Consider the following 15,724-nt stretch of genomic DNA (forward strand, 5'->3'; position numbering starts at 1 on the left):
GTAATTTCCCCTAAGTCCCAAATTCCTTAAACTTGATCTTAGCTATGTGATTTAGTAATTTTCCCTGTGTATTTAAGAGTAAGTTAAATATAAATCTTTATTTTTTCCCTTTAAAAACCCTATAAGGTTGCTGCATTATGCACTTCATGATCCGTATTTGGCGGGGGGTGGGGGGGGGTGGGAAGAAAGCGTAGAGAAAAATAAAGATTGTTAAACTTACCAAGCATTCCCAAGACTGAAAGTATCTCTGTTAATCTTGCTAATTAGAGGATTCTGCTGCTGCTGCTGCTGCTGCTGCTAAGCCACTTCATTCAACTGTGTGCAACCCCATAGATGGCAGCCCACCAGGCTCCCCCGTCCCTGGGATTCTCCAGGCAAGAACACTGGAGTGAGTTGCCATTTCCTTCTCCAATGCATGAAAGTGAAAAGTGAAAGTGAAGTCGCTCAGTCGTGTCCGACTGTTAGCGACCCCACAAACTGCAGCCTACCAGGTTGCTCCATCCATGGGATTTTCCAGGCAAAAGAGTACTGGAGTGGGGTGCCATTGCCTTCCCAAATTAGAGGATTAAGTACCTTTAAAGAAATAATCTTCAAAGAAGTGCCTCTACTGTGAAATTTATCAGATAGAGGTTAAAGTTCCTATAAAGGCACAGGAATATAGCAGAAGCCTACTGTCTTCTGAATGTCACAGAAACCTACACTCAGCCTTGATGAAGCATTGACTTAGCGCTTGTACTGTGCCTGGAGATGGCAGCCAACACATCAATGATATGAAAGGACTGTTTACTCGCCTCACATTATCAAAAGGTGATGAAAACTTGAGAATTTCTCAGTGGTTTTGATGACACATGAGTATAGGCCAATTTACAGTTATTCTATGATCCTATTTTAGTCTCCTGTTGATAATGGAGTCCCTACTGTGTGTTTTATTTTTTTAATCTCTTACTTTTCAGTAAGTTGATATTCAGTGTGTGAAATGTCTGTTTCTATCATGTAGTGTTATTAGGGAAATTTTCATCTGAAATGTGAGTCTATGAAATTATACTTCTAGCTTCTTGAGGTTATGATGTTCTAAACCCTAGGAGTTTGCTTCCAGGCCTGCTTAGCAACCCTGTCTGCAAAGCAGGAAAGTTCCAGACTCTGGAATAAGTCAGATGCTCTGTAAATTAGACAAAGAGCCCTAAGTCCACAGACCACCAGTCCAACATTAAATCAGACTCTTAACTACTGTAGTCTCTGACTCTTTACCCCAGTATTTCTGGGAGATTGGCTCCCCATTTACAGTCTGCACCTGAGTGCTCACGTTTTCCTTAAGAAAGTGGGGAACTTGTTGCTGCTTTTCTCCCTGTGGTTCTCTACCCCCAGCCCCCACAAACTGGGCATTTCTCCCTCCCCAGCCCATCCAGGAGAGTACATGGCTTGTGCCTTTGAATATCACTGATTAGTGACCATGTATCCAGTACCTACTCCTAAGCCCTCCTGATAATACTGGCTTCCTAAACCATCACCTTATGGGCAAAAGTCAGCTCTACTTGTCCAACTGGTGGCAGAGATCCTGAGAATCGTGGATCATGGAGGCAAAGGTGGCCCTTCAGAAGGTGACATTCTCATATATCATGTGTGCTAAGTCGGAGAAGGCAATGGCACCCCACTCCAGTACTCTTGCCTGGAAAATCCCATGGATGGAGGAGCCTGGTAGGCTGAGGTCCATGGGGTCACTAAGAGTCGGACACGACTGAGCGACTTCACTTTCACTTTTCACTTTCACACATTGGAGAAGGAAATGGCAACCCACTCCAGTGTTCTTGCCTGGAGAATCCCAGGGATGGGGGAGCCTGGTGGGCTGCCGTCTATGGGATCACACAGAGTCGGACACGACTGAAGTGGCTTAGCAGCAGCAAGTCGCTTCAGCCATGTCCAAGTCTTTGGGACCCCATGGACTGTAGCCTGCCAGGCTCCTCTGTCCATGGGTCTCTCCAGGCAAGAATACTGGAGTGGGTTGCCATTGCCTCCTCCAGGGGTTCTTCCCGACCCAGGGATCAAACTGGCCTCTCCTACATTGCAGGTGGATTCTTTACCGCTGAGCCACAGGGGAAACCCCGTCTCATGTGGCAGCAAAGGCGAATTTGAATCTCTCTTGGTCTATACATCAGTCTATAAAAATAATTAAGTAAACCTTCAACGTGACAGCCACTAGTTTTGGAGAGTCAAACAGGCATCCAACACCCAACATCCTGAATTGCTATCTTTCTGAGACTGGAGGGAAGTGATGAACCTACCACATTTTGAAATGAAAGCAGAAGTCACTCTGCAGCAGGGCTATAGCTTAACATTTTCAGCAAGACGTGGATCCTTTATTCGCTTTCCACTTACAATGCTCTAACTGCAAGTCTTTGTTCACAGTCAAGTGGGACTGAGACCAGGGTCCAGGAAGATTAAGGCCTAAGTCCCAAACTTGCCTTGGATCAAACCACCATTTCAGGTGAAATCTGAGGGTTTCGAAGTCTGAATAATGCAAATTACTGGGGCTTCCCTGGTGGTTCAGTGGCTAAGAATCTGCCTTGCAGTGCAGAGGGGACAGTGGTTTCATCCCTGGTCTGGGAAGATCTTACATGCTGCAGAGCAGCTAAGCCGGTACACCACATCTACTGAAGCCCCTGCCTTCGCAACTCCTGAAGCCCGCATGCCTGCGTGCACCACGAGATAAGCCACTGCAATGAGAAGCCCGTGCACCACAAGGAAGAGCAGCCTGCACTCGCCGCAACTAGAGAAAGCCCGTGTGCGGCAACAAAGACCCAGTGCAGCCAATAAGCAAATAAATAACAATTTTAAAAATAAAATTTTTTTAAGTCATGCAAATTACTGTCTGTCGTGGCCAGAAGAATGTGCCCCTCAGATTTTCTAGGGCAGGAGGTATAATTGGCTTCTGGTCGTGGCTGCTGACATGCTGGCAGCCAGGTTAATCTTCCTACAGGCTGCACTGGCCAGTGACCAGGCACGTTAGGGATATTACTCCTGGGAGGCAGGGGCTCCTCTGATGGATGACTTTGGCTCAAAAGACCCTTCCAGACTGACTGAAATTTTCTTAGAACCACAAAGCAGTCCATGGCGTTCCTCAGCACTTTTATTCCTCCTCCCACTCCATCTCCCTTCCTTCTCTCCTTCATGGGTGCCAGACCTGCCTCAGGGTCTGCTGGCTCTCCTGCCTCCTTCTACTCCTTCCCCATCGTCCCTCACCAGTGTTTCCCCACTACATCTCTTATCCATCTCATCCCTGCTTGTCATCTGCTTCTCAGGGGACCTGCACGAAATTACTCTTTAACTATTCTCTTTTGCATGTGCAATTTAGGACCAAATGTATTTCCTGAATTCAGGTCCAAATGTCATTCATTAGAAGAAGGAAGACTTAGTCACGAAAGAATATGCATGTGAACTGCCTGTATTGACTAATGAACTCTGTTGACCTAAATATGCAGGAAAGCATTTCAGTTCTAACTTAAAATCTCTAGAGCAAGGCCTTGTAGATTGGAAGAGTTATTGGAGGAGCTACAAGGAAAGAGGTGAGGCCAGAAGGTCTCCTCCTCCTACGTGCAGTGGATGAACTTGGGAGACGAGGTGATGTCACAATGGAGGAACTATAGCACCGCCTCGAAGCTTGCCTGGGGGTGGACAGGGCTCTGAGGGGCAAGCTGTGCTCTCATTACCCGGTCACTCATCCGCACGACAAAGTCCACAGAGCACCTGCTCCACAGCGAGCTCGCCCACAAGGATGACAGAGACACTCCTTTCCAAGTCATCACTTTGCAAGCTCCCTTTTGTTGATGTAAAAAAAAAAAAAATCAATAATCAGATTATTGGAGGTGGCCTCCTTATGACAGAAAACCGCAAAATCCTGTAAAGCAATTATCGTTCGATTAAAACATTTTTTTAAAAACATAAAGTTTAATGAAATTTAAAAAATCAATCAGAAACCCCAATTAAATAGAATTGAGACCAGCAGGGGGCGCTCTCACTGCCTGTGATGACAGTAGAACCCCACAGGAAGAAGACAGACTCCCTCTGTTTCCTCCTGGGGACTCAGCCAATGACAAGCCCTGAACTCCTTGTTCACTTTGGCCCACCCTCCCGACTTCCCGTCCCCTCTATAAAATCGGGCTCCTCCCCTTTTGTGCAGGGATTTGCATGTAGTCCCCCATGGTTGCATACCTCAAATTACAATTCTCTGCTGATCTCAAATAAAGTACTCTTTGCAGGAGAAATATTTGGCTATCTGTTTCTGGTCAATATTAGGAACACAGGCACCCATCGATGTTTCTACCTTCCCAGTTACTAAATTTTCAGACCGTATCCAAGAATCAGCTTGACCTTTATCTGTTGTTAAATTTTCTTTGTAAAAAGTACATACACAGGATTTGGTTAGAGTTTCCTTTATGTTTTTCTATGTATTTGAAATCTGTAATATTAAAATAGGTAAAAGTGAAAGATGATTTCATAGACTAAAAGTCTTCCTTTTTTTTTTTTTTTTTAATGTGGTAATAATTTCACCCATACAGAAAAGTTTTGTTTTGAAAGACTTTCCTTAGTGAGTTGTCTTGAAATTTTTATTGAAGGTCACCTGACTGTACGCTTATGAATCTAGACCCTACATTTTGTTTCATTGATGTGTTTATGCTGTGTCTTAATTACTTTATCTTTTTAAATTTTTATTTATTTATTTTTGTCTGCACTGGGTCTTCGTTGCTGTGTGTGGGATTTCTCTAGTTCCATCAAGTAGGGGCTACTCTTCATTGCAATGGCTTCTCTTGTTGCACAGTTTGCGCTTAGTTGCTGAGGCATGTGGAATCTTCCTGGATCAGAGATCAAACCCAGGTCCTCTGCATCAGCAGGCAGATTCTTAACCACTGGACCACCACAGAAGTTCCATGTTTATGGAAAAGTTGAAAAAATAACAATAGTACTAAGAACATCCACATTGTTCCCCCATTATTAGTATTTTCCCCCTTCAGTTTATCATTTGCTCTAATATTTTTTTCCCTGACTTGTTTGGGGTAAGTTACATACACTAAAGCTCTTTATCTCCATATACATCACTGTTTCCTAACAGTTGCACAGTTATTAACGTCAGTAAATTTAACACCATGCTATGCTTTTATCTGAGCTTCCAGATGGAACTAGTGGTAAAGAACTCTCCTGCCAATGAAGGAGACATAAAAGATGTGGGTTCAATCCCTGAGTTGGGAAGATCCCCTGGAGGAGGGCATGGTAACCCACTCCAGTATTCTTGCCTTGGAGAATCCCATGGATAGAGAAGCCTGACGGACTGCAGTCCCTAGGGTCACAAAGAGTCTGACACAACTGAAGAGACCTAGCACGCACATATGCTTTTATCTAATTTAATCTATCATTGGGCTTACCTGGTGGCTCAGTGGTAAAGAACCTGCCTGCCAGTGCAGGAGACGTAAGAGACGTAGGTTTGATCCCTGGGTCAGTAAGATCCCCTGGAAAAGGAAATGGCAACCCTCTCCAGTATTCTTGCCTGGGAAAGCCCATGGACAGAGGAGCCTGGCAAGCTACAGTCCATGGGTTTGAAAAAAGTTGGGCAAGACTTAGCAACTGAGCATGCATGCCATTCTATCATTGGTATCAGTGTTCCAGTCTTGTCTTCTTAAGTTAATAATGTCCTTTATAGAAAATTTATTTCCTCCGGCACACAGCTGAATCTGGAGTCTGTTGTTGCATCTAACTGTCATGTCTCGTTCAGTCACCTTTTAATCTAGAACGTTTCAGTAGCTTTTCTTTAAGTGTTTGAAGAATGCAGCTCTTCACCCCTTTTTAAAATAGAACATTCCTCGCTCTGCATTTGCCTAGTTTCCTTATGATGAGGTGCAGGTCTACCTTCTTGACCGAAACACTACACAGGTAATACACCCTTCTCGGGATCACTCCTGGAGGCACGTGGTAGTTCTCTGTTCTCCACTGGTGATGTCGATCTAGAGCATGTAGTTTGCTGTTTTCTTTTCCCTTTCAACCAACAAGTAGTCTGGCAGGGGGAGACACCAGCATTTCACCAAATTGCCTGTATTGAGCATCTCGATGATTCTTCTCTGATCCAGGCTTTACTGTGAACTTTCAGCTCCAGCACACCCTTCACTTTGATCAGTGAGCCCCCAATTATTTATCACTTATTCGTGGTCATTACCTATTAATATGGACTCGTGGATTACTACTTTCCCAATGGCTTACAATGTATTAACACAATTATTGGGATGCTCACATTGTCCTGGACCTGGCCTGTGGAAGCCCCATCAAGTTGGCTCCTGAGTCTTTGTGATGGGCCACAGGTGCTTTTTCTTTAAACCTGCATTGTAATAATAAATTCTACGATTGCTGAAAAAAATTTAAAAATAAAAGTCAATTGAAAAAAATGCAAATCTCCCCTATAAGAATTTCAGGCTGCTCTGTTGTGCCTTGAGTTGTATTGCTTATAGTCTTTTTTGTTTTAAAGTTTTTTTTTCAATAAATTAAACATTTCTTGAGTATTCATAGTACTAATACATTATGTTTGCAATAATCTATCGAGGCACAAAGGGCAGATAAAAGAAGTGTAATCTATGGTCTTATATTAAAGAATTGATAATAGCTATAAACAGAAGGTCTCTCAGGGCTCCTTTAATATTTGAATAAGAAATGTAGGCAGGGCCCTGCCCCCGCCTGCTGTGCGCGCGCTGGCCGGGCAGCATGGCGGCGGCGGCGGGCGCCCCCAAAAAAAAAAAAAGAAATGTAGGCAAAGCATACATAATAATCATCAGACATTAAGTAAAACCTCCAGCTTCTAATCTTCAGTCAGTTTGAAACCCAATCAGTATGACCTTCGTGCCAGTCCTGCCATCCTGAGCTCTCCCAGGGGCCGTGGACAGTCTGAAACCCACACCCTCCACGTTCCCCTGCAGACAGAAGCATCGAGAGATGCTAGTGGGTGGAAGGTAAGCACATGTCTATTCCAAGAAGCTGGTGCGCACCTGCAGACACAGACGGCTGTGGGTGTTGCCTGTGGCTATCAGCTGTGCACTGAGCACCCCCCACTTCAGGGAGGAAGGATTGGTGGGAACTTTTCTCTGATCCCTGTCTCTTGTCATTCCCATCTTCCTTATCTTCAGAGGCTAAATTCCTGATTCCCAGTAATCTCACTAAAACTACTTAGGTGGCTACCGTTTTCCTGACTAATATCATGTGACTTAGTTTCTTATTAATTTTTTAAACTTTTATTTATTATTATTTATTTTGGCTGCGTTGGATCTTCATTGCTGTGCACGGGCTTTCTCTCATTTCGGGTGGTGGGGGCTACTCTCTAGTTGCGGTGCATGGACTTCTCATTGCGGTGGCATCTCTTGTAGTGGAGCACAGGCTGTAAGCATGCAGGCTCCGTAGTTGCGGTACACAGGTTTAGTTGCTCGTTGGCATATGGGATCTTCCTGGACCAGGGATCAAACCTGTGTTGGCTGCATTGGCAAGTGGATTCTTAACCACTGGACCATCAGGGAAGTCCAATTTCTTATTAATTTGTCACATACTTATATAGCATTTACCATGAGCTAGGTTTTACAAATATTCACTCATTTCATCCTCTTAATAACCCTACAAAGTAGGTAAAATGTTATTGATAGGCACAGAGGTAACTTGCCTAAGGTCACAAAGCCAGGAAGCAGCAGAGCTGGGGCTCAAACCCAAAATGTTAGGCTCTGGAGTTCATGCTTTTATTCTTATAACCTTTGCAAATAATACCTATGAGACTATTTGTCTGCTTGAGATGTTATAATACCATCAACTGGACAGTTTAAACAACAGATGTTCATTTTCTCACAGGTCTGGAGGCTGGAAGTTCAAGATCAAGGTCTGGCAGTTGGTTTGCAGTGAGAGCTCTCTTGTTGACTTATAGAGGACTGCCTTCTCACCATGTCCTCACGGGGCCCTTTCCTGGGGTGGGGGTGAGAGAGAGAGAGTTATGGTGTCTCTTCTTATAAGAAATACCCCTATCAGATTAGAGTCCCAACCTTACAACCTTATTTAATCTTAATTGTTCCCATAAAGGCCCTACCTCCAAATAGAGTCACATTGAAGTTAGGGCCTCAACATGTGAATTTTGAGGGATTCAAACAGAGACCAAAATAACAGCAACAAACAGCCTTGCACACTATTGACGGAAATCATCAGTAAAGGGTCAATAACAGAAGTGAAAAGGAGTCTTATTCGTGCCAAACTGAAGACTACAGCCAGAGAGATATAGATTCAAAAAGCCTCGAATTGTGTTCCCCTGGGCTACAAAATAGAGGAGGTTCTAAAGGAAAAAACTACAAAATCACAGCAGCTGTTCATCAAGAATTAAGATTGGAGCTGCAAGAAGTAAGGAAGCTTGCTAAGCAAGGATTGGTTATGATCTGAAATGGTTGTGTAGTTACAAGAGGAGACCCTGAGACCTAAGGTTGCAGCTGGCATGTGCCAGCAGACACTGTTATGAGAACAGCTGGTGACGTCCTGAGTCTGATATAGTTCGAAAATTCAACTTCCCACGGATGCAGGAAATCACATCCATAATGGTCACCGGCTCCAGCTGGGTGCCTGAACCACAGTGACTCCATTCTGATTTTCAAATGCATTCTTTCCTTTAAAGGTTAAAGCAGATGTATAGTGCATGTTTAATGGGCCATAAAACAGGCTGTTTTAGTTACATAAAGTTTAGGTTCAATCATGTATAAGCCAAAATGACTTCCCCACATCTCAATAGGTAAAAACTTCTCCCATCCCTACATCATTATGTCTTGTGGCCCTGAGAATGCAGCATCCTGTTCCCTGGGCTCCAAAGGAAATGCCTGATTCATTTTTTTTTTTTTTTAACCTCCCTCTATCATGGGACTGTGCCCGAGTTATTCAGTCTTGCTGAGCTTTGCTTTCTCCACCTGAAAGTGGGTTGTGAGTATTAAATAAAACAACAACACAAATTTCATAATCTAGTCCCAGCCATATAGCATCTACTCCATATACCTGTGCTCCCTGTTTTCAGTTCTCTTCAGATGATGCTCATCAGCACAGCACGTCCACCCTAGTCCTACTTATTCAGCAGCATCCGTGGACATCTGTCCACCCACAGATCGTGTTAGAGGGCAGATCCTAGCCTGGCTCACTCTGCCTCTCTGAGCGAGCTCTACTCCGCAGACATGCCAGGTGGAGACCGTATACCCCTCTCTGTGTACGGCTGGGGTCCCCCGTGTACACACCCAGCTTCTACCCAACAGCCACACCCATGCCACTTGTAGAAAGTGGGGGGAGACAGAGGCTGCACTTCTGCTGCTTCTGGAAGGATTTGATTTTTCTGAAATGGCAGGGCCTGAGACGTGGCCTGAAGGCCCCCGCTCCGAGGTGGGGATCAGCAAAAGTGATCCCCTGCGACAGTGAAAGCCCTGAACTCTCAGGACCCACGTGGGGCAGCAGGTCGCTGGCTTTTGGATTCACATGGTGACCAAGGAGGCAGTTCACTCACAGGGCCAGTTCTGCAATGTCGGTCTTGAAGTTAGCTCTGAAAGTTCCACCAGAGTCTTCCTTTCCAGACTTTGCGATGATTTTGCCGACCCAATCCCCTGTAGAGTCTCTTTGTGCTCAAATGTCCTGGAGTCATCACCACCTAAAGCAGACACTGTCTCAGACAAGTGTGCAGAGGTCAGAGATACACAGTACCTGAGGCTATAGGTCCATGGAACTCACACCCTGAAGTTTCCTGGTGCTTGCTGTGGTCACCCCAGTGCCCAGAACTGCCCAGTAGACAGTTGTGAAACTGTTGACCCAACATTGCCCCTTCATTAGTTATTGATCCCTTATTAGTTATCTGCCACTGCCTAACTAATTACCTCACATTTAATGGCTTAAAACAATACACATCCGTTATGTTGCAGTTTCTATGGTTCAGGACTCTGGAATTGGTGTGGCTGGATCATTCTAGGCTGTGGTCATCACAAAGCAACCTGAAGGAGGCTCCCTTGCCAAGCCCCCGACCCTCACCCCAGGCTGTTGGCAGGAGTCCCCGTTCTTCACCATGTGGACCACTTCCAGCTGCCGGAGCAGACTCACAACCCTGCAGTGATTCTGTCCCCACATTGTCCCTACCAAAGAGCAGGTGACTTTCCCGTGTGAGTGATTCAAGGGTAAAGCAGACAGAGACCCACACACATCTGAGAGCCAAGCTCCAAGCTCTGAATAATCTGCGTCTTAGAGACGACATCTCATCTCATACCTATTAAGGTGGCTATTACCAAAAAACAAGAACAAGTGTTGGTGAAGATGTAGAGAAATCGGAACCCTTGTGTCCTGCTGGTGGAAATGTCAAATGGCGCCACTGCCATGTAAGTCCATTTGACAGTTCATCCAGAAAGTTAAGCCTTGAATTGTCATATGATCGAGCAATTCCACTCACAAGTATATACCCAGAAGAATTGAAAGCAGGGACTTGTACATCCGTGTTCACAGCTGTGTTATTCACAATAGCCAAAGGGGGAAGCCGCCCAAGTGTTCCTTGATAAATAAGATATGGAATATACACACAATGGAATATTATTCAACCTTTAAAAAGGAAATTCCAAAACATGCCACAACATGGATGAACCTTGAGGGTATTATGCTAAATGAAGTTAGCTAATCATGAGAGGACAAATATGATTCCTCTTGTAGGAAGTACCTAGGATAACGAAACTCACAGAGAAAGAAGAATGATGGCTGCCGGAGGGTGGGGGGAGCTGTTTAGTGGGTGCCGTGTGTCAGTCTGGGATGAAGAAAATGTTCTGGAGGTAAATGGTGGTGATGGCTGCCCAACAATGTGAATGTCACTGGACTGAACCTTGCCCTGAAGATGCCCACTCACAGCTCCTGTGGGTCAGGATTCTGGGAACAGCTCTGCTGTGATTCTTGGTTGGGGCCTCTCACAGGATAACTATACACTGAACTGTTGTACTGAAAATGGTTAAAAGGATCGATATTATATACATTTTACTACAATTTTAAAGAATAAATTAAAAATAAGATAGAAGTGACAGCTCATCATTTCTACCAAATTCCCTTGGCTGGAAGTGTATGACTCGATCCTGCTGACACTCAAGGAGAGGGAACTCAGCTCCACCCACTGAGGGTAGGAGAGACACAGGATGTGTGGGGTGTGTTTGTCCACCTCCACACCTGTTCAAGGCTTCCCTTCCAAAACAGACACAACTTGTAGAAAAGTAGAAAAATATACCAGCTACTTAAGGATGAATCACAAACTACTTCGGGGTGGACTTCATGCAAAGGATGATCCAAAAGGCAAGGATAAGTGTTCCTCCTCAGGTTGTACTTCGATTTATCTCCTTATACCTGTGGGCCCTGACACCTAAATTGGTTCACCTCAGAGAGTAAAATACTGATAAGGAGATTCGCCTATGTATAAAATAGATTATCCAAACTCAGTGAATTATTCTTTAAGAAAGAAAATTCTATAAATCATTTTCACCTCTATCTACACGCCACTCGTACCTCCCAAGACTATCAGGCAATCAGGCTAAAGGCGTACTCTAGCTGAAATAACCAAGAAGTGTTCAGTCATGAACTGACTCTTTGCGCCCCCTGGACTGTAGCCCACAGGTTCCTCTGTTCATGGGGTTCTCCAGACTAGACTACTGGAGTGGTTTGCCATTCCCTTCTCTGGAGGATGTTCCTGACCCAGGGAATGAACCTGGGTTTCCTGCATTCCTGGCAGATTCTTTATCATCTGAGCCACCAGGGAAGCCCAAGAAGAGAAACAACAGGGAAGTGTGCTCAATATCTTGTAGGAATCTATAATGAAACATATATATTTATGAATCACTTTGCTTTACACCTGAAATTAACACAACATTGTAAATCAACAACATTTTAATACATTTTATTTTAAAAAAAACTTTAAAAATAAAAAAGTAGAAAGAAAATTCTACCTTTTATGATTTCAAATCAAATGTAATTACCTGAAGGACTGCATTTGAAGTGGCACAGTATTTGCAAGGACAACATTCAAAATTTGCAATCTGTGATTTTGTTGAATTGTTAGGGTAAGTATATAAAACCATATTCTAGAGGCTTCTTGATATATTCCCCTGTGATCACCGTGGGCCTCTCAGTCACAGAAAGGAGTAGGGGTGATCATAGGCTGGGGGTGGTCATAGGAGAGAGCGTGGCTGGAGAGAAACCCCTGCATCTGTAATTCCTTTCTAACGTCTTTAAAGTCCTGTGCAGGGGAAACATCAGACGGAGATCGCTCTCAGGGCGGCATTGCCACTTCTTTCCCAAAGAATATACTAACAAACATGTTTTAAATAAGTTCTCTCAAGTAGTTTAATTTTTCCTCTGTATAATGAGGATTTTATTGTTTTTCTCTCTGATTTGTTCATCTATTTCTTTCTGCATTGCTTTTTCCTTTCTGATGAAAGGCCAAACTATTTCCAATTTAAGCCAGCACCTCGAGGCTTTTGGTAATCTTGTAGCTGCTCTCCTTCCTCTTCTTTTTTCCTTCCCCAGAGCATATTACAGAAGGGTTGCAGCTATTTCTTAATTTTAAACAGTTGCTTTCTGGGGCAAAAAAAAAAAATCAAGAACAGAATAAACTTTAAAAAATCAGCACCTCTCTGTCGCTTTTTATCTTTTTAATTTGTCATTTGACTTGCCTGTGGTTTCATCTCTTTCAGGAGACAACAGATCTTTATCAGAAGAGTTAACTTACATTACGGCAATTTTTAACACAACCTGGGATTTTGATGTACTAGGGACTTCCTGTTATTGCCTTTCCCCAGATCTTTTTTTCATCCCCCCAAATATCTCACCTCCTTTTTTCCCCGTTTCTTCCCCTCTCTTTCTTTCTCTCCTGGGGGTAAAGCAGTTGATCTTGCTATTTCTGGCACTCCCTGACAGTCCTGCCCCTAGAGTTACCCCATTGTTCAGTAATTACCCAATTTCTATACAAGCACAGGTGCCTTGGGTTCAGAGGCCTTTTCCTTTTGTCTTTGTTGGGGGAATGGAGACAGCTGAGGGTGTTTCATTTGGGGAGATTTGCTAATGTATATTTTCCCACTCCCCTGCTAGTGGAGGTGGAGACAGGAGTTCAACTGAGTAATAACTAAAAATTGCTGGCTGTGAACTGGAGCTCGTTTGACCCGGGCTCATTTGACTCCCTGACATCGTATCAGTCAATTGAACCCCTCAGACTTCAAGTTCATGTCCCTGAGTTGCAAAGCCTTCAGTTCTTAAAGGTTGTCATTTTCAAAACAAAACTAAACAATAATTACCAGTTTAATCATTTATCCTCTGACATTAGCTCAATATTTTAACCGTCAATAATCCAAAGTCCCTCAAGAAGTTTGTACCACACTAAGACACAATTTTGTTTAAAATTCTGAACGTGTGGGCTGTTGTTTTCTGGACAGTGAAGCAAGTATCAGTGTTGAGACTTGAGTCCCCAGGAGGCTAACTCTGAGCTGGAGATGAGCAGGCAGGATAATTGTGAAAGGGGGGCCCCGGCACCAGAGGAAGGAAGAGCAAGTAAAGAAATAGGACTGGGCAACGGATGACGGTGGGCTCTAGGCCATGTTTGGCGTCCCCGAGGTGTCTCATTGAGAGGCTTGGTCAACTGGTCGCTGGATGTGGGCCATGTCTCCAATGTTCTAACATCTTTGGTGGCAACTCACATGACCCTAGGCTGTTACCCACCCAGGGCAGGGGAAGAGTGGCTTTCCTGTTGGACTGAGGCATACCCGGGTTTGTGCCTGGTTTATACACCTGCCCTCAAGTTCCAGCCAAACACATCCTTTACCTTTCCCGGACGTTGTTCAGTAGCTCAGTTGTTTTTGATTCTTTGCAACCCCATGAACTGCAGCACTCCAGGCTTCCCTGTCCTTCACTAACTGCCAGAGTTTGCTCAAACTCATGTCCATTGAGTCCATGATGCCGTCCAACCGTCTCATCCTCTGCCTCCCCCTTCTCCTCCTGCCCTCTATCTTTCCCAGCATCAGGGTCTTTACCAATGAGTCTTTTTGCATCAGGTGGCTGAAGTATTGGAGCATCCTGGACATAAGCCGCATTTATTGTCCTTTTTATGAAAACACAGCCCAAGGTGAGAAAGGGCTGACCTTTCAGGAACCACACTTTCTTACCCTCTGTTCCCTCCCTTGCTCCATCCGGTGAACCCTGTGCTTAATGCCCTCCCACGGGGCAGCACTCAGTCCTCCCCTCCAGGCTCTGCGGGGCCCCGTGCAGTCTTCCAACGCTGCTGTCAGAGTACCTACCACCCTCTGACATTCGTGAATGACCTGTGTTAAACCCACAAATGTAAGTAGAAGAATAAAGCGGAACCACCTCAAAACCATGAGAAGTCACTCTTTTGTAGAAAGAGACAATGTGCTTAGTCCCTCAGTCATGTCCAGCTCTTTGCGACTCCATGGACTGTAGCCCACCAGCTCCTCTGTCCAAGGGGATTCTCTGGGTGAGAATACTGGAAGGCATTCCTGTTTCCCTTCAAATTTTTCTTTTGTTAGAGTTGAGCTTCATAAAGAAGTGTATTGGAAAACATTATAGGTTCTGTGACTTGTTTATGTTTATGGAATAACATTTTGTTTTACATCTTATTTGAAATAAGAGTAATAACTCTAATAACTCCCTGCCATTTTAGTCTGGCTAGAACCAAATAGTGCAAAAGTAGTGTGAGTGCATAAGGAGGACGTGGATGTGAGTTTGGATTTTCTTGTATCTTTTTTTCTATTTTAAAAATAATACTAAAGTCATGAAGGAGCAGAAAACATGGTGAGCAAGTACTACGTGGTATAAAGAAGAAAGAGAAAAAAAATCAGTAAGTTATGCAAAGGGGTGTCTCAAAGAAAAAGAGGGAAAAGAAGAAATAATCCTTTGGAGGCATCAGATTAATCTCAACTCTGATTCATGATGTGCATGATATGAATTTCTGTCTTGCTTATGAGAGAAGAATATTACTTAAAAATTTTTGTTCTTGTTGTATTAGAGTTTCCACTGAGTTTCATGTTGGTACAGTGAGTGCTAAGAGCCCATTCTTTCTCAGGAGAGTGCTAGAAACAGCCATGGGCCAGAATTAGTTTTATACTCCTTACCCCATTTCTTTTTTCTTTTTAATTAATTTATTTTTTAATTAAAGGATAATTGCTTTACAGAATTTTGCTGTTTTCTGCCAAATATCTACACCATCCACCCTGGCTCCTCAATCAATTGACTTCTGACTTCTGGATCAACCTCAAGAACTTATTACTGAGAAAATGGAATTGACAAATTCTAAGAGAATGCCAGGGCCAATTTCTTAGGATTTCAGAGAAATAATTTAGGAGTCAAGAACTAGAGCCTTTTAGTTGAGGACAGGATATCTAGTTCTTATAAGGCTGACTTAATTTGAGGTTCTAAATGTAGTATATGTGTGAATTTTCCACATTTTTGTAGATTCATCAGATTCTGAAAGTCCCACATCACTCATTTAAAATAATTTACATGCTAAATGATCTGACATGGAAGGCAAAAAACAGATAGCAATAGAGACCAGAGACTATGCTGATGGAAAACAAGGAAGGCAAGTATCAGTGATTGAGAAAAAAGGAATAAAGCAAAGTAGTTCTTGCCACCAATCTCTATCTTTTTTCTACTTTTCTTCGCCTAATAGCTCAGC

At 43.7% G+C, this 15,724-nt stretch overlaps 1 long non-coding RNA gene across 8 annotated transcripts in view; it reads left to right on the forward strand.

The window, feature by feature from the left end:
- The window catches only part of LOC122681937, a 33,927-nt gene extending 22,859 nt beyond the window's left edge, over nt 1-11,068 (forward strand). For 5 of the 8 annotated variants that reach the window (XR_006337151.1, XR_006337153.1, XR_006337155.1 and 2 more), the window contains exon 4: nt 7,864-11,068. This is a non-coding gene — a long non-coding RNA (uncharacterized LOC122681937). Of the gene's footprint in view, nt 1-267; nt 339-7,863 lie in introns of those variants that run through there. The other 3 variants (XR_006337157.1, XR_006337156.1, XR_006337158.1) reach the window with 3 other exon arrangements.
- The last annotated feature ends 4,656 nt before the right edge of the window (nt 11,069-15,724 follow it).

The sequence above is a fragment of the Cervus elaphus genome, chromosome 23, assembly GCF_910594005.1.
Source record: "Cervus elaphus chromosome 23, mCerEla1.1, whole genome shotgun sequence".
Taxonomy (NCBI): domain Eukaryota; kingdom Metazoa; phylum Chordata; class Mammalia; order Artiodactyla; family Cervidae; genus Cervus; species Cervus elaphus.